Source organism: Parasteatoda tepidariorum, chromosome 3 (assembly GCF_982258835.1).
Source record: "Parasteatoda tepidariorum strain Cologne lab strain chromosome 3, Ptep-v5.0, whole genome shotgun sequence".
Taxonomy (NCBI): Eukaryota; Metazoa; Arthropoda; class Arachnida; order Araneae; family Theridiidae; genus Parasteatoda; species Parasteatoda tepidariorum.
The window spans coordinates 43,869,678-43,890,728 of record NC_141757.1 but is presented as its reverse complement, the minus strand read 5'-3'; positions in this window follow the sequence as shown (position 1 = coordinate 43,890,728).

Here is a 21,051-nt window from a genome sequence, read left to right as displayed (position 1 = left end):
CTACTGCAACAAAAACAAGGAACCGTACAAGGAACAAACATGTAAGAAGAAAAACAGAGAAACGGCTGTAGCGAATGGGGAAGTCTATGAGAATGAATCTATGCAGCGAATGAAGTCTATGAGAAGATGAGGTGGTTTTGAGATTATGTGGTCACCACCCATGACCTGTCCCAAATTGCAGAGACTGCAGATAAGACTTTAAACTTAGCGGAAATTGTAGAAGTACTTTGAAGACACTCATGGTCAGTAGCGTGCCTAAATTCAGCCACCAAGGGCCATTTTGAGACAAGTGAGAATTAATGTTGCCATGACTTTTGATTTGTTCGACCAGCGAGATTCTTTTTGAACTCCTCATGCAGGGTATTTTTAATTAATTGTTTAATTTTTTTCATACTAGAGGGAGACGTTTGTCGAGTCAAAGCACCCTTTTAGGCCAGTGAATCAGCGATCTAATTTCCATTCCCCTCAATTCCAGGGATACACTGTAAGACAATGTCATTTTCGCTGATAGATAAGCTTTGTAACAGACAATAACCACAGAGGACAAAGAACAATCTATTATAAAAAATTATCTTTTGGAATTTCAAATAACTTATAAGTAAATGATTGCTTCATTTTCAAATTTACGAAAACTAAATGCTTTCTTCAAAATATTTAGGGACCGAAAAAAACACTATAATTTTGAATTTCTTAGAAGAATAACTATGCAAAGTCAGCTCGTTTCTCATTAGTGACTCAATTTATAAATGAATGTGTGAATGCATAAAAAAAGTAAGTAAATCATTCTTAAGCTGTTTGTACTTTAGATTCTTGAAAAAAGATAAAAAGAAAAAGACCTGTAAGCATACATAAACGTCACAAAAATGTTTATTTGATAGCCCTTACAGAACTAAGTCATAAAAATGTAGCAAATTAGATCCAAGAAAAAGTTAAGCAATAAATCTATTTTATTCGTAATTAGATTACGCAAATAGCAAATAAAATTTGTACAGATGAGTCTAAAAAGAAAACTAAGGGTCAATCAGTCTTACATATTATTTGGAATTTTTTCCTTATTATTGCTTAAAATTATTTTTTTTTACTTTTATCTGCAATTTTATTTATTATTTATTGTTAGTGAGAAATAAATTAAATTGCCTCAAGCTGAAGAGTCGGTTAGTGGAAGGAATTATTCTGATACTTTTAAAAAATAAAAAACAGTTTTTAAAGTTTTTCTGATGTGATTTACAAAATAAATATAAAAATTAATGCTTGGAATTTCGAAATCGTAAGTACTCTAACTAATACCACTGTTTTTCTACTATAACTTGGGTAATTATCAATATTAAAACACAGCGTGATGAGAATATAAATATTGTAAAATCAAGCGAATTATAACAAGAATTATTAGAGGAAAAAATTGACAAATGAGATGAAAGGGAAATGGTTGGAACAAAATATAATTGATATTAACAAAAAACGGTATTAAAGAAAAAGATGCAAAAACTGATGGAAATTATGAAAAATCGGAACAGTCTTTGCATGCATTATAATTAATATACTAAACTCAGTGGCCCGACAGCCCATAGAGGGCCAAGGCCTACTGTGCCCATCTCAGTTTTCTTGACCTTGGACTCTGGGGTGCAGGAGCAGATGTTCCGGTCAGGTGGTCAGCCGAACGTGGAACCCCCAGTGTTTAGTTCCCAAGCATGCTTGGTACTCATTTATCGACCCACTGAAGAGATGAAAGGCTGAGTCAACCTTGCCCGGCCCGAGGATCGAACCAGGGACCTGTGACATGATAGCGCAAAGCGCTACCGCTCAGCCACCGGGCGTCATTATAATTAATAAGCGTTGAATATTTTCATAGATGGAGAAACTGGTCAACCATTGAAAAGCAATGATGATTGATTTTACATGTAGTAATAATGGACCACCCTGAATAACTTTTGAGCTAATGATTAGAATTTAACGTTCCAGGATTTATTCTTAATATCTCGAGAGGGTGAGCTTAAATATGCTGATTAATTAATGCTGACGAATTTTAAGTATCAGACGTTTTTGAAATTCAATTTCTCAAAAACAATTCAACTGATTTCGCTCAAATTTTGTATTTTGTGTAACAAAAATACATTCTTCAAAATGATGTAAAAATTATATTCCTCACAATTAAAAAAATTTTTGATTATTATTGAATAAACTAATAAAAAACTATCGAATACTTACTAAAAGCTATTTTTTGCATTGAATTATCTTAGAATATACGAATTTATAATTGTGTATGAAACTTTGTCAATTCCCTTAAAAAGATTTCGAGATATATTGAGAATTATTCAAAAAGTAAAATTAACTTTAAGGGGTAACTTTGGACCACTCTCCTAACCAAACTATAGGGACCGAATTATAACTATTCCCCATATTTTGAAGACTAAAAATCTGAATCCATAAAAAAAATACATTTGGTCAGAGGAAGCGCGTTCTTGTGTTTCATTTCTTAACTTAAATTATCGTCTGCACTAATTAATTAGTATATTTTATTTGTTGTTGTTCATTTACGTCGCACTAGAGCTGCACAATGGGCTATTGGCGACGGTCTGGGAAACATCCCTGAGGAAGATCCGAAGACATACTATCACAATTTTGATCCTCTGCAGAGAGGATTGCACACACACACACCCCTTCGGTAGCCCGACGACCTGAACGCGAAGTCGAGCACATAACGTTAGAACAGTTTAACGAGGACCAATACCGCACACCCTCGGTCCCTACGCAGGCTGATCCAAGTGATCACCCACCCGCATAGCATATTTGAGGTACCTTCTTTTAACCAGTAAAATCGGGTCATAGAAAGTGAAAATTCGATCATTAGATTAAAAGTTATTTAGGATGGTCCGTTTCTTTAGGCACACTGCACAGAAAAATTCTCACATTAACTATATATTTCACAATATCATTATCTAAATTGTAGTACACAATAGAGAAACTTCATCTTTGATTATAATAATGAAATTCCAATAATTATGATTATTATAATACCCCAAAATTCATTATTGCATGGTTTGTGATCTGATGTGGTACACTTTTACTTCCTTTAATACTAAAGCAACTGATGATTTTTATTGAATACTGCTAATTCCGATTGCAAAATTTTTTTTCGACATATCACGTTATTTTTGCTCTCTATAAATAAAATTAACCGACTTAAATTAGTCAGTAGTCTAAATATCTAGGAATCTGCTCATGTTTTGAATTATTGTAATAATTTAGATACTAGCATTTCTAATAACTTACTCTGTTCAAATGCTTAGAAATCAGATTTCTTTTTTGTTCTAATCTGCACTTTGGAATATTAGGGATTCGCCTCCTGGCATCAAAGATGTTTCCCCTCTTCCTTGTTTTATGTCATAATCTTGTTGTGGACTGCTTTGGGAACAATAAAAAGCTAGATAATTTTTACCGAAATGATTTGGTTACGATTTTGATGAAATTAACAATAAAAGTATGGTTTTATAATACGCGAGAAAATTTTTTAATTTATCATGATACCTTATCGCATTGGCATAAAAACCATTTATTCAGTTAATTGAGTTTTATATTTCTTACTAAATGTAAGGTAACTTTTTTTTTCTTTGAAAATCAGACTTTCCGGTAAATCGTTACGATATTAACAAATAAATTTCCAAGGCATGGTTTAAATACCATATATTTTGGTTTTAATAACTGGAATTAGGGTCTTTATAACCAGAAATATCATTACCATACAGTACGGTTATTTTACTACAATTATTTCCCCCGTGGTATCATTTGTGATTTTTAGGCTGTATAACTTTATTCAGATATAGTCAAAGGTTACCCTTCTCCTTACTTGTACTATTTCGTTATTCACATTTTTCTACGAAGTATCATTTATATGTAATTAGTGATTATTACTTACAAAACAAGGATTTGATTGAGGAAGAAACTAATCAACTTTACACAGTAATATTAATTATACTAGTATACGGACCCGACACTATAGTACGTCTGTTAATATAGTATCGTTTGTGATTCTTTTAAGTTTTAAGTCATTATTTAAATATAGTACAGAGTAAACCCATCTTTACTTTGACAACTTCTTTCCTTGACTACTTTGCACTTTTAAAAGTATATTTACCTTAGTAGTTATCACTTACAAAACAAAGATTTTGGCACAAAAAAAAACTATTTAACTAACACAGTATTACTAATTTCACAGTCTTTTAAAAGTGGTGATATACTTTAACCATCCACTAACTATAAAAATATATTCAAATTTCAGCTATCAACTTAAATTGTTTTATGGAATAGTTTTTAACAAAATCTTTTGTAACAAAAGCTGAAAGAAAAGTTAATATTTATTTTATTTCTTTATTTTTTTACCTTTAAGAAGGAAAATGAGATGAAATTTGCTCTATTAAAGCAATCTTGAAATTAATTATATGTGAAACACAGCACTCTTTTTCTTATTTTTTAACACATTATAGTTAATTTTTAATGTACTTAATCTTTTTTAAGTTCTCATCTCAATAATTTTGTCTTCATTAGGTACATATTTGAAATTTTTCAAAAAATTTTTATCCCGGCTTAAACCTTAGAAAAGTATCCTTGAAAATTAGTTATTTATTCTCAATCTTTTTCAAGCTACCTGCGTGCGCGGATAACTAATTACATTTTTACAACCAAAGCTTGTAATCTCATTACGCGGAAACTTTAAGTGACTTCATTAGCTCCAGTTTATTTCGTGAGGCTAAATTGTTCGTAAAAGTAAATTTCCTTAAAAATTAAACATCAAAGAAATTCAGCGTGTAGTTTCGCTCCTTAATTATTGCGCATAAAATTAAAATGTTACTTTTTAAGATATGAAGCTAATATTGCAATGCTTCCTTTCAGTGGGACATAAATATTAACTCAAATATTTCGCATTTTTATGGTTATGATATTATTATTATTACTAAGCTTCAAAATAATTTTAGAAAATAGAATAATTTATTCAAAAATTAAATTTATTTAAAAATTTAAACAAAGATGAAAATAATTTAGATAATGGTGCTCAGTAAAAAACAAAAGTGGCAAAATATAGTTAAAGCTAGATTTATTTTTTATTCCTACTTTATGCCTGAAATACCTACACTATCAACCCAACAATTCTGAAGAAACTTCGCAGACAACATTTGTCTTACGAAGTTGAATAATTTGTTTTTTTTTTAATTCCTAAAACAACTTTCAGATTTGAGTAGAATGCATTGTAATCGTTTCTTTTAAAGTTCAGGACCCAGAAAACAGCACTATCAATCCAGCAGGTCTACGAATCTACCTTTATTAGAACAAGAAAATTACTAATAAATTGGTATAGATTTAAAATTTACATCAAAATTCATAACTTAATAAAATGCCACAGCAGATTGAAGACCAGTAAACTCGCTTGCAAAACATTTATGGAGAGCCAGACCACCGATTGATTGAAAGAACTTCTCTTTTTTGGAGCAGTATTTATGTATATAACTTTTCATTTGCCCCTTTACTATTGACATTTTTGCCCTTAGCCTTGCAGGTTTTCAACTGATGTCTTGTCTCCTTACAGTTACACTGTTAAAATTGTTATTCTAAAATTATGGTAAAATAACTGGCAACAACTGACTGTCCATGCGATAAACAGTAAAGTTTTCGGTAAAGAACATTTTTTACCTTTATGGTTTTGAAACCATTTACAAAAGGTATGGTTATAAAACCATAAATACTAAATTATACGGTTTTTTAACCATTTACAACTAGCATTTTTCAAAAATGTAAAAAAGAAATAATAATAATAAGTGTTATTTACCTAGACATAGGAGCTCGGCTTTTCGTAAGATAATTAGCATTGGAGAGTGCCGGACAATGAAAATTCTTCACGTGTTGAAGGGGATGGAGGAAATACTTTGTCAACACTAGGACTCGAACTAGTTCGTCATGTGATTGACAGATAAACCAGCTCAGCTTTGATATGTACGCATCTACAAAGAACTTAGTAGCTGCATTAGGTTGTTCTAGTTGGTGCGATAAAATTCTGGTTATTTAACAGAATTGCTGAAAGCAGTTAATAAACAGTTTTTCTCAAACTTAACAGTTTGACTATCATTTTATTTATGGTTATTTTACTGTTTTGATTAAATATGGTAAAATAACCGTTCAATAAATAATTATTTAACCATTTTTTCCCAGAAATTTCTAACAGTGTAGTACAGCATTCTTCACTCAGGCAGTCTTTCACCATGTGTCTTAGTTAGCTACAAAGGTATCATCTCAATGGTCTAAGTAAGATACGCCCGGTCCATTATGCACTCTTAATGCACTTGGACACTTATATCGCAAATTGATTCCAGCTCTTTTAATGATTTTTTGTAAAATTCCTAGGTCCATTGCCAGGATGCAGTCGACCCCTTTGAGTTTTTCAATTGTGACAGTACCTTCGTAATTCATCTTTTTTAATTCTTCCTTGCTTTCCCTGTGTAGAGAGTCAAGGCTTTCTTTCGTCGTAACCTCTTCCACATCAAAAATTCGTGGTTTCATTTTGAGACACTCTTAGTTAACGAAATTTTCATTCAGACATTTTCTCTCAAAATCCTCGAGAACACAAGTTATTTTCACATCGCATTTTGTTTCCTGTGTTTTGTCTTCACTACTTTAAATTTTATTTATCTATTAACTCCGAGCCTCAATTTCAAGAAATTTGCTTTCTACTTGATTTATTTTCTAGCTTTTTATCGTAACTGACAACTTTATAAGTTTGAATACCATTTTTTAACTGAGAGATTAAAATACTAACAAGTTTTTAAGTTATGATAAGTTTCTTAAAAAGTATATTCATGAACTTATTAGCATTCAAAATCAGAAAATTAAGTGCATTCTCTGTTGCACATATTTCCCGAAAAAATTTTATAATTATGACAATAAAAATATTTTCATATAAATTAGTAATAATATGTATTTTTTCAAACAAAAAATTCACAATACGTCAAATGAATGTTTTTAAGAATTCATTTTCTATAATTTTACTTCTATCAAGATTATTACTGTAAGCAATAATAATAAACAATAATAATTAATAAAAATAAAAGTGAAAGTTTTCTACTTTTTTGACTCAAATTATTATAAGATACTATCATGAAGCATTTAAAAGAAAACAAATAATAAAATTGAGTAATTAAAATTGAGTCATGCAGTTACATAGTAAAAAATCTGTTTGTTTGTTATTGGTAAATAAACAATATTAGCATGAAAAATTTATAAATAAATAATACAATAAATGATATAATAATAAATGATATTTTAATAGCACTTTTGTTGACCTAAATGAATCATTATTTTTACATTTCAAACCTCGGGTTTGAAATGTAAAAATAGTTACATTTCAAACTACAAATCAAGTTAACTGGGTCTGCAGTAGTAAAAAATTGTAAATCGAGTTTGCATTAACCATACATTAACCATACATATCATACTTTAACAGATTACATTAATTCAAATTGCATAATTAAACTGCAAAATATTACCATCTATTAATGACCATTCTCATACATAAATTTTCCAAGTTAAAGTCTAAATATAGGGTCTCAACCATCAAACATTTATTGAATAAGCACTTAACAAACTAACTTAACTCCTTTGTGAAAGCAGCTTCGAACTGTAATTAACTTTTTTTAAGTTCCCATAATCTTTGAAAAAGGCGCAAATGAACGTTCTAAGTTCTAAACCAAAATTTAGCCTAATTAATTTGCGTCGTAATTTTACTTCATTGACTGCCTAGTATGATGTTTGAGTTAGTAGAAAAATGGTACTTAAACCATTGTTCCCTCAAAAATTATTTCCTTGGGAACAGGTTTCGTTTACAAAGATTGAAATATTATGAACATTTATCAGCTAGAAAATCGATACAGACCTTTATTTAAAAACATAAAAGCATAAAATGCATTTTTAAATTATAAAATTAAGGAAAAATTCTAACAACTTCCACAAATAAACTATAATTTCCCCAAATTTTAAGGCAAAAAACGTATATTACTCAAACTTCTTTTTGCATATCAAATATGTGTTCAAAATAAGTAAAACTTAACATCAATAATAAAGAGAGGAGTAAAACTTCTTTTTCTTTACTAAACACTGCAACGTAAACAATGAAGCTCTTGTAATAAAATTAATTAAAGCTTAAAAAATGTGACATTTTTGTCAAAATGTGAAAATGTGTGATTTTATTTATTTATTTCTTGTTTCCATTTTCAATAATCTGAGAAAAATTCAAATTGAAATAAAAATACACTTAATACCATTTCAACACGCAAAATTTATCACTTACTAAAATTATCCTTTGATTGCACTGTAAAAATTCTGGACAACGCTACGTTAATAAGCACTGGCCGTGAAATCCATTTTACTTTAAAATCCATTTTTACTATAAAATTTTAAACAGTAATTTTTTACGTATTCATTTAATTGCAGTGATTCAGTTATTTTACAGTTACTATTACTGTAAAAATTACAATCAAATCTTACCGTTAGATTTTTTTGTGAAATTTTTTGATAGAATATACCGGTAAACCATAGATACACCATTAAACCAGTACGAACATGAAAATATTTAATTTTCAGACCATTACTGAATAATTATTAGTAATTAATTTATTCGATAATTATTAATAATTAATAGTTAATTTAAAATACCCCCACAGACATGAAAATAACTAATTTTCTCGACAAACTCAAACTCATAATTTTATACAAAATCTCTTTCCTAAATCCTATATTTCCATAAAAATTAAAACCATTTATTCCTAAATAAATTTCCTAAATACAGGAATCTATGTTTTCAGAAAAACTTCCCTTAAGATAAAACAATTATTTAAAAGAAAAAGCTTTAATTATAAAGGAGCAAGACACGAAAAAACTATACTCAGTCTCAGAGTATATACCATCACGCAAAAGAAATTGTATTGTTATTTACGTCTTGGAAATATCAAATCATTTAATTTTTAAAAATTCAAGTTATGGATGTTTTTCAAAATGGAGAAAATAATGAAAAGTAATAAATTTTCATGCGTGAAATACTTGTCTCAAGCCAGCAACAAAAAAAATATGTATGTAACAAGTTTTCTCATGTATATCAAATCGTTATCCTCAATATGCAAAATTTTGTAACAATAATAAAGATAGAAGTAAAACTGTTTTTCAGTATAAATCAAGTTGCAATACGATACATAAAACGAACTAGAACAGGTTTTGAACCATTTGTTTCTACTAGAAAACCTATAAAAGTGTCACTATACTGAGGTAATACATTGAGAAAAATAACGGCCACATTTTCACCCTATGTTTGTCGTATATCTCAATTTAATACTTTTAAGAACGCAACCATTCTCAGAACAACGATCGCACAAAGGAATTTTCTACGGTGATAACCATTGCTGAAGATTTATAACCGTGAATTTACCACTGAAGTTTCTCTGAAAAGGAACCGTTACTATTTAGAGAATAACATTTTTGTTTGAAATAAGTAGTTATTGGAGAAAAATAACGGTTAGTATACCTAATAAGTATATAAGAAGATGATGTTAGAAGACTTTTACGATTTGTAATAATGATTTTAAGAATTTCAGCTTTGTAGTGATAACCATTTTTGTCATAAAATATTGAAGACTTCATTTGTTCTTTTCAAACTTCAATAAAATGAAAGGAAATATAGTTGGAAGATGAAAAAAATATAAACCGTACTAATGATTATGAGTATTTTACAAACTTTGTTGCTCCTACATAGGGCTACGCAGAATTTCCTGGTTTAATTAACATAATTTTAGCAATGTAGAGCTAATAGTAATTACTATCATTAAAAGTTGGACAAAAAGCAACAAAATTGTAAAAAGTCGTGGTTTAAAATTTTGATTTCTCGTGAACTATTCGATCGATTTCACTAAAATTTTGTATTTTGTCATATAATTTTCACAAATTTCAAAATATTTTCATTTATTATTAAATAAAATATTAGGAAAAAAATATTTACTAAAAGTTATTTTCCACATGAAATTTTTTTTAAATCAAAGAATTTTAAAATTTTGTGCAGAAATTTTCGATTACTTTACTGATTTCTTGAAATACAGAAAGTAAAATTATTATTAAGGGACCCAAACTTTGAACCACTCTTCTGATCTAACTATTGGGACCATATTTCCCAGATTGTAGCTATCTTCTATATTTTGGTGACTAGAAATCTGAATCCGTAAAGAAATATGTTTGGTCATAGAAGACAGGTTTTTGTGTGTCATTTTTTAACTTAAAGTATTTTTGCTCTAATTAATTAGCATACTTAAGTTCACCTCTTTGACCCAGTAAAATTGAAACCTAGAACGTGAAAATCCAATTAGATCAAAAATTACTCAGGGTAATCAATTTTTTTTAACACAATGAAAAAGAGAAAACGTACAATATTTCAATTGCAATATATATATATATATATATATATATATATATATATATATATATATATATATATATATATATATATATATATATATATATATATATATATATATATATATATATATATATATATATATATATATATATATATATATATATATATATATATATATATATATATATATATATATATATATATATATATATATATATATATATATATATATATATATATTTATCTTCAATAAATTGAATTATGATATGTTTGCATAACAAAGTATTGGTTGGTTCATAGGTATTATTGGTTCATAGAATTTAACAGAGTTCACTTTTTCTAATAAACCTTAATAAAATATTTTTAAAAAAAAATATATTTTCAAATATTATATTGTTCATAAACTATCGGTATAATATGTTGTAAGTATTTACTATTGAATAACAAACTTCAATAATTTATTTGTAACAAGGCTTCGTCACAAAACAAATATTTTGTTATAATAGATCTTTGCAAAATTGAACAAATCATGAAACATGGATAAAGGATAAAATAAATGCATAAATTAGAAGACTTACACAACATGAAAAAATGCAAAATTGCAAATGAAATAAATTAAAAGATACGCCACTTTTTTCAAAACTCTATTGAAATTTTCCTTACTATGGTAATATATTTCACTAGAACAAAAAAAAATTTAAAAAATGCAGTGGGGAAAAATTTTAAGTGCAACTAATAAAATAACAAAACTGTCTGACTAAAAGCCTAATAAGAATGCAATTACTAAATATTTAGCTTCTTTTAAAAGACGGTGCTGATATAGGAAACTATGTTTACTTATTTATGGTCCTTCTATTATTGAGTTTTACAAAAAATTCAGAAAAAGTAGTTTTGTCGTGTGTGACGATTGCCCACTTTTGTCACAATTTAATAATCTAAATGCTTTAATTAGTCACACACGTTTTTAATCGGATTAAGAATAATAGAACATGGTCTAGTACTTATTATTCCATTTCATTATACAAATTTTATTTAATTATGTTAAAGGCACTGTAACTTTTATAATTTGTATTTGCAGATCAGATAGAAAGGAAATTATCACCACAATGAAAAGTCTACCACTAGATGTCTAGACTAGATCTTATACTACTTTTCCGTCGATCATATAAGACCCACTTTTCTGCTATTCTAAAGTCCATTTATCTGTGTAGGGGAGAGTAGGGTCAATTGTAACAGGGTACGATTGTAACAGAGCAAAAATTTCGAGTGTCGGGTTCTAGATTTGGTTCCTAGGTGGCGCACAAGGCGCATTTAACAAATCTACATGTACACCCCTGATGGCAACCATTTTTATGTACTTTTGAAAGAGTTACATCACAAAAGATATTTTCACGCCACGCAAGTACTTTTTTTGGTATTAGAATACTATATTTTAATAAGGTAATTTTGCTTAAACAAATAAAAATTAGTAACCGAATATGTAAGTGGACACCTTAATTAACATTTCAATAAAAAAAAAAGATTAGTTTTGCTAATTAATTAGCATTGTTTTTAACAAATGAAGCTGAAATGGCGTCTTGGGGACAATTGTAACAATAAGTAAAGGGACAATTGTAACAGTTGAAAATAAATAATCTTATGTTTACAAACCATTACTTAACTCTTTAAGAACCACCAATAGTTTCCTATAGCATTTATATTATGTTGCATGTGCATTATTTTATTTGTCACCTTTCACAGCATAAATTAAAATTTTTAACCCCTTAAAGTTAAAAGTTTAACCCTTTAGGTCTCTGTTCATTATTATTTTTACTTCTAAAATATCACTACTATTTTGATCAATAAAAAAATATATCACAACTATGATAATATGTATAATTAACTATGTTTTAGTTGAATTTATGAACTGTTACAATTGACCCCGTAAGTGGGGACAATTATAACAAGTGCACGACTGTCAAAAATTGTTAATAACTAATATAATAATATTTAAAATCAGGTATTTATTTTTCTTCTAGTAGAGGATAGTCTACTTTACTCGTCTGTCAATAAATACTAATAATATATTGGATTTTTTGTTTGTTAAAAATAGTTAAGTAAAAAATGTTACAATTGACCCCACTCTCCCCTACATACTAAATTGTGTACATACTAAAATAATCACTTATAATTTATTCAATAATTTTAATGTCTGTAACAGAATAATGAAAGAATTTAGTTTAAAAATAAAATACGTACTGTCAGATAAAATTAAGATTTGCCTTTGCGTCTTTTATAAATTTAATAAAGGAACACGGATTTGTTTTAAATATAAACTAAACACCATTCCTATGAATAAACATTATAATTGCATTGATTTAAAGAATCACCTAAAATAGATTTAATAATTTCAGTTGCGTCTGGAAGAATTCTCGAGAACTTTCATTTAATCATTAAGCAAACTTTGCCAAAAATATCAAAGTTTGCATGCGTCTTTTTCATCTTTAATTAAATATAAAATGAACAAGAATAAAACCTAACATAAACATAAACTACACACATTCTTACAGACAACATTTACTTTAACTGTACGTGACATCCCGTAGTGGTAATTAATGAAATGAAATAGTCACGACTTAACACAGAAATTGGTACAAATACAAATATTTCAACTGGTCTTGATATCTGAGTAAATACGAAATTTGTATCGAAGATTATATGAGATTGTACTGGATATCTATTCCTAGTTTACCCCTAGAATAGAGGGATGTAAGGGATTTTGTAAACCATCAGTGGAAGTATTGGTTGAGTGATAAGACAGAGCTAATGTGTGAAATCCAGTATCGGCGTTCCACTCAAAGGTTTCAAGTGTGAATGATGACATGCGGGCTCAAATTGGATTTCTGCAGCGATTAAATGCGCAGTTAGGCATGTGTACTGACAAACACATTTCACGCAAGGTTGATTCTTCAGTTAATTATTCCACATCGGAAAATTTTGTTGGAAGACATAAAAGGCACCGTGTTCTAACCTTTATATTAACAGAACGTTACAAGTCAAAATAGTTTAGAAACATAGTTCTGAACTATATTAAGTTTAAAATAATGTTATTGGTACATACAATTAAGTTGCATTATTTCTACGTTTTCTTTTCTGATAGTGTTTATTTGTTGCTATCAGTATAATTTTATTTCATTTTAATTCATATCCGGCATTGAACAGCTGACCCAATTCCGATTTTATGATTATCAATGTCTAACTCCAACACTAGCCTTGTAATTTTTAACCCAACCCAGAAAACAAGAGAACTCCTGTATCAAGCATTGGAAGAAAGTATCCTTAGGGGAGGAATATTTTATGGAACTAATCCGCATTTGAGTTGCGTGGAGAGGAAAACCGCAAAAACCTTCCCCGGTTAACCAGATAGCAAGGGGATTTTAACCCATGATCTTTCTACCACAGAGGATTTTTTATGTCAGCACTGTGGTCGGTTCATGAGTCTGAAACATAATTCGTATCTATCAATTAACGCTGCGATTTAAACCTAGATCACCCCTATCACCTGAGAAACTGCTGAAAATATCAATGCAATTAGACATATACTATGAATTAACACTTGCAAAATAATTAAATATGTAATTTTTAATGCCTATTTGTAAGAAAATATTTTTTTTTAAATTTTTAATTGAGAATTTAATGTTAAGATTGCACTGAAAATCATAATATGAAACATTATTCAAGACATAAAGAGACTTAAATATGATAATATCTTTCTATTTTTATAGAAATATTCAAGACAATACATTCATGGAAAAAAATAGAAAAAAGTTTTATAAATGACATGTTTAATTTTGTTCATTTAATAAGTTTATTTATTGGCAAAGAGTTGAAATTGCGCTGTAAGAAAAATCTTTTATGTCTCAATCTTGTGCTTTTAGTGAGGAAAAATAAATGTCTTACAGTTTTAAAGAGTCACTTTTCATCGAATATAATTTGATTGGATACTTTTTGGATTATTAATTTTCCTTTTCTCTTTTCTTCAGAGTTTCTGATATCATTATTGAATTCAGTTAATATAAGATTTCTAAGACTATAGTCTGCCACTATGAGTCACTGCTAAAAATGTAATTGCTCTACCAATATCTATTAATATTTAAATCGCTGAATTATATTGTACATCAAGAAGAAAAATTAGGTTTTATAACACTGCAAGAAAAATATTCCAATTTTTTACATGCTTTAAAAACACTTTTTTGCTGCTCTTGCTGTAGTTAAATTAAAAAATAAATAATAAATGTTCATAATAACTGTCAGAGAAAGAAATAAGAAACATTACACTGTGTGTGTTATACTACCTATTTTTCACCCTTATGCAAGCAGCTTAATCATCTTTGGAGAGTATCATAAAAAGTCATGACTCTCTCTTTTTTTTTCTACGCTTTACAAATTATAGTCCTTTTTTCTCACCTACTTGTTTCTTCTTCGTCTTAAGTGGGATTTTTCCCTTCATAGATGAGTTTGTAGAGGACTTTTTATGGGAAGGTGATATACCTTCATTTGCCTTTTTTTATCCCTCAGATGATGATTACCCCTTTCACCTTGAACACTTCGCTGGATGGATATAAAACGTAAAGGTCATAAAACAGAACTAAAACTAAATGGAAGAATTGCCTCGTAATAAATAGAATAAATAAAGAAACAAAGATTGTTCCATGGTGGTGAATTCATTATCTGGTTGTTCTCTATCCGTAAAGTAATAATATATTTGCTTTCCTCCTTAGCTTACTTATTTGCTTAGTGTCTAATTTTGAAGGTACTTTGATATATTGAAGGCAATTTGGCTTACCCTACCAAAGTGAATTTGAAAACTAAGAACTATTACCTTCCAGATGCCATAGTCATTACATACGCTAAACTTAGTTGTATACATTGAAATTTATCCAAAGAAAATTTTTTAATTGCTTGTAATTAGGCAGGTTGCTATGGAATATGGAGAAGCCATAAGAAAGGTAAACTGCATTGAACTCTTAGAAATCGCTCACACACAATAAAAAATTCCGGATAAAATTACGGTAAAAAGTACCTGGACTCATGGTAATACCGGGACACTGAATCACTTTAATTAAATAAATCTTAGTGAGAAAATTTACGGTAGAATGTAAAAAAGCATTTTACGGTGAAGTGGATTTTACGAATGATATACCCGAAGTGCCGGTACTTTATACCATAAATTTGATCTGGAATTTTTTACAGTGTAGTTTAACTGACATAATTATAGCAATAGTTAAAAATAATAACAGTTATGAAAAGTTGGAAGCTAAAATTGTTTGCTACGAAACTTATAGTACAGTCAAATTAGGGATTAAAATGAACATTCACATGGATGATGCACTCAAACTGCTGGTACTTTCCACCGAAATTTGATCCTAATTTTTTACAGAGTAGTTTGGCAAACTATATAAACAGTAATCAACTCAGAATGTTGGTGAATTAGTATTTCTGGACATTCCTATGTGATCTCCACGACTCACTTTCCATTATTGAAGATTAGGAAAGTTTGTGTTTCTTATTAACTTTAATTGGAAACGTAATGTTGATTTGCATAGAACTTTATATTATTTAAACATAACGCTATTGGAAACGTTCAAGGAAACAGTCAACTTATTGTACTACATTCAAACTAAGAAATAAGTTTAAAAAGAAGAAGAAAATGACGAGAATTTTAATTAGAATTTATTTAGAACCTAAATAAAAGTGCATGTTGACTGCATAAACATTCGGCATATAATACGGCCAAGCATTATATGGAATTAAAATAAAATAAGCAATCAAAATACTAAAAATAATTTCCTAAATTTAACTAAAAAGAAAAAGGAAAATTGATAACTAATAGTTAAGCTTATTACAGCAGTAGAGTACTGTGTACGTTCAAACAAAAAGTATTGTCAATTTGTCGGTGCTTTGAAAATAAATTTTGTTATTTCTTACGGATCGATCATGAAAGTGAAAGATTTTTAAATACACCATATTAATGGCTACCGTAATTTGCAAAAAAATAGATTGAAGAAACTTCGCTATATTGAGATTTCTTTGCATTTTTATTTCACAAAATTAACTACAAAGTCAAATCACACATTACAAACATATCAAAAGTATACGTGCAGAATCAGAAAATCATATTAACTTCATGAAAAGAAACCATTCTAAATTGTTTTCACTTTAATTATAAGTGAACGACATTGCTGCCGCAAATATGATGCAAATCGTTTGCAACCTCCATAACATTGTCATTATTTTGTTCACTAGTCTTTTGGGCTAACAGCAATGATCATAAACTAATCACCTAATGCATCTCCTTAAAATTAAAAAAAGGAAAGAAATTAAATGCAAAGTCTTCTTTCAGCAAATCCAACTGGCAGATCTATAGTTCTCTATTAACAAGATATCACATAAATCACTTTAATTTAAATAAACAAACAATAAGTTAAAGTTAAATAAAATGTTACAAGTGAGCTTTTTCTAGTGGTATATTTAAATAATAATCGCACTGTACGGAAAGTATTTTCGCTTATTCCTCAGGAACTTTCCCAGTTTTTCAGTAGTGAAATATTTGATCTTTGAGTATGCATTTAATTATCCTTTCATCAACAAAAAAGAATTATTATCTTCTAGTGGTTATAAAGTTTTTTTCAATTATTCTGATAATGATATTGCCTGAAATTTGTATAAGAAGTGTGCAGTAGCCCTTTATATGGTCTAAAGTATTTTTATCATTTCTAAAAAAAAGGACATTATATAACTTGTAACAGATAATTTAAATAACAATATTTTAAACTAATAATAAATTATAATAATGTAAAGCAATAAAAAAGCCTCGCATTTCAACTTTGAGTTATAAAAAAGTGTTTGTAATGTAACAACTATATTGCTAAATCAGCTTATTTAAAATATGTATTGTATGTATATACAATGTATATGTATATGTATTTAAAATATGTAAATTACTTCCTCTTTTTCACATGAAACTCTTTCACAAAATAGGCTTGTATTAAATGGGTATGTAGGAAAATGTCTATTGTACATATTCTGTGGTGAATAAGAACAAAAAATATCGTTGTGAGGACAAATTTTGTTTCTGAAGTTTATTTGTACACTGAATTAACTGAAGTGAAACTGAAGTTAAAAACTATTAGAAGTCACTAAGGTTTTATGTATGAAAAGTATAATTTTATAATTATACCTACTTGCACTTCTGATATTGTACATCTAGATAATCGAAGTATTGTTTTGAACATAATCTTTTCTTAATTTATGAATCGAATGAGACAAAAACAAAACCAATGGGGTTTTTACTTTAAAAGTTGTCTAAGATTTTATGTATCTAAAGTGCAATTATGTATTTAAACCTATTCAGACATCTGTCACTGCTGTATACGTGACATTGCTTTTATGTAATTTTCTTGTTCTAAATATCTAATGAAATAAAAATTAAATTAACACAACTAATAGCTTCGAAGTAGTAAGAATTTCATTAACGTTTATAAAACAAACGTTATACTTTTAATACATGAAACTGTCATTTCTTCTAAAATATTAGCTCTATCGATCTATTTTTTTTCTTATTTAAAAGAAAAGCATATAAAATATAATACCTCATTTGTCTAGATAAAAATGTCAGACGGTAAACAGATCGTAATAAAAAAAAACAAAGTACAAATTAGTACTATATTATAATACTGTACTTATCACAATATTATAATTATTAGAACAATATTATAATTATTAATACAATAGTATAATACTGCATGATAGAATTTTTTACTAATTTTTCTGAAATGAGTATTCAAAAATCTATAAGAATCAGACATTGGTTTCCAAATAATTTTTGGTAAGAGACATGAGTAATTAATTCGTAAACTTAAGTGTAATAAAAACAATTTAAATAGTATAATCTAATATAACATAAATATGTCCAGTAAAGTTTTTGATTAAAGTCTTAGACCAATATTTTTGCCTATAATTGGCATTTTCAAATGCTTTACTAATAATTTTTTTTAAATGTGTGTATTAGTAAACTAAAACTTATATTTTGTTTAGAGGAAAATCACTGTTGTAATGGTGGATGAAAAATCTTATTTCAAATACAAAAACAATGATGTAAAATAACTGAAATATTACACCATTTGATTTTCGCCATATAACATTTGATTAAAAAGAATGTCTAAATGTGACAAATCTTTTTTGAGAAAGGCAAAATCAAAAATGCTAAAATCTGTTTTCTTGCTTGATGAAGCAGGGACGCAGTTATTATAATTATCCGCAACTTTTCACAGTTAATCAAGCAGGTTTCATCTTTGCATCCACGTCTCTGAAAAGAATGTTTCGCAATATATAAAAAATATTTTTGTATGTTCAGAGATGACGGGGAAGATTAAGTGATAGTCAACCAGCCAATCAGTTAAAACCAGTTTGAATCAACATACTACTCCCGGTTTATATCTACCATATTTATTAAGTGAAAAATTTCCATTAGTAAATGCATCTTCAGTTAGAAATCCCACAACTTTCAGCTAACCGTGAAAGGTTTTGGAGGAGTTTAATGTGAAAAATAAAGTATCCACCAGTTTGCTTGAATTCTGAGTGCTTGAAAGCTAAGTTTCAGTATTGGGTTCAAAATTGCAAGATTAAGGCGTTAAACATTGATAGCTGCAATTTTAATGCAAGTCGGCTTAAGTAATTATTTTTTAAAGTCGATTTTTGTTCAGCCGTAGTTGAATAATCTAACGATAACTTATTAGGAGAAATCTTTTCGTATTTGTTGTTTGTTGATCTGTTACGCATGCGCTCTAAAACTCTTGCTAACTAGAATATTTTTGCCTCCTTAATTGGATTAGCCATTTCGCTACAGCAGTTTACTTTAGCTTTAAGGGAGTTTCAGGGCTCAGAGCCTTTTATCCCAACTACTCTGAAAGTTTAAAGTATGCTCTAATTCAGTTTTTCATTTAAAGTTTTCAATAAATAGTTTATTTTGGTAATTTAGTTTTATTTCGTTATTCGATGGCTCATATTAGTTTAATTCTTGTTAGCATTCCCCATAATTTTATATTTTGATCATCCTTTTTGTTCATAATTTGCTTTATATTATTTTACATGTCCACATTAGTTATGCTTACTTGAATTTAACTTCGTTATTTTACTATCATAAATTCTGAACCTAAACAAAGATTTCTGCCGAAATTCAAAAAAACATTCCTTTTCTTTTGTTACATGAAAGCAAAATGCACTGACCTGATATTTTTAAAATTCTATAAATTACATGTTTACTTTTAACTTAGATAAATAGTTCAAACATATCGAATCTACAGGCAACCAAGAATAGTAAGCGAAATTCAACTGAAGAAAATGTTCAAGTATCTATATATCAAAATCAAAAACCTATCTAGGATTTATTTTGCAACATGTATGTTCTGCCTGAGAAATAATGAAAAAAATTTAGAAAAAGGAATAAAAAAGAACTTTCCCATAAAAGCTCAAAAAGGTTCAGATCGCTTAGATTATCGACAAAATGCAAATGCGCTATTAAAAATCCATTCAGACCATCCATTCTTTTTCCAAAATATGAAATAGTGATTTTTTGGTGAACTCAACCTCTTTTAAAATCTATATAAAATGGGCTTTTAACTTCAGGCCTATACAGCAAACCCTAGTTGAATAAAAAAATTAGATAAATAGCTACAAAATGCAATGATCAAGAATAAAATCTAAAGAAATGGTTCTAAAATTCAGATTCATTATATTATCATCGGAAGTTGTTTCTCATTAATATTTTTGTTTTAAAAATAAATGTTGTGTAGAAATTTATCCTGGAACGCCTTGTTTAAATAACTGTGGTAAGTTGAATTTCAACCTTTTCGTAAAAACTTGCTAAAACCGAAATGTTACTTATTTTCTGCTTGATAAATATGAAATGGTAATTCAATATGTTTGTCATAAATGTTAGGGTGGTCCATAACTACTTCATATCATAATCAACGAACACTGCTTTGATTTTCAAGCTTTTAATATTGAAAGATTGTTACTTTGAATAAGATTGTCATAAATGTTTTCCACTTTAACTAAAATGTTAAAAGAACTGCTGAAATCACACAAAAAGCTAAACACAAATTAGTAAAATATTTTTAAATGATAGATTCATCAAGTGAATATGAAATAATTTTTTTTTAATTTCCAGTGAGCTGCACAATCAGACTTCCAGATGAGCAGACCTAGTGCGTTCTCCAGAAGTGGTATCCACTCTTTCAGGACCACCACAATGGGTGAGATACCGTTGGCCATGTTAATTTGGACGTCTAGTTTCTGCCACACTAGATGGCAGCACTGAGACTCTATTTGAATGCTGAAGTGCACTAGAAATTTAATTTTGCCGGAAATGCCAAGAGCCAATAAGGCACTCCAGGGATCTTTTACATGCCGCATAATCATGCGACATGGCCGTTGATGATTTTTCGTATCCCGAAAATCCTGTGTCTGGGTCGGGGATCGAACCCGCAGACTTGGGCTCAGAAAGGCAACGGCAAACCAACTGCGCCACCCAGCCACTTGAATATGAAATATATATGTGCAATTTTGAACAG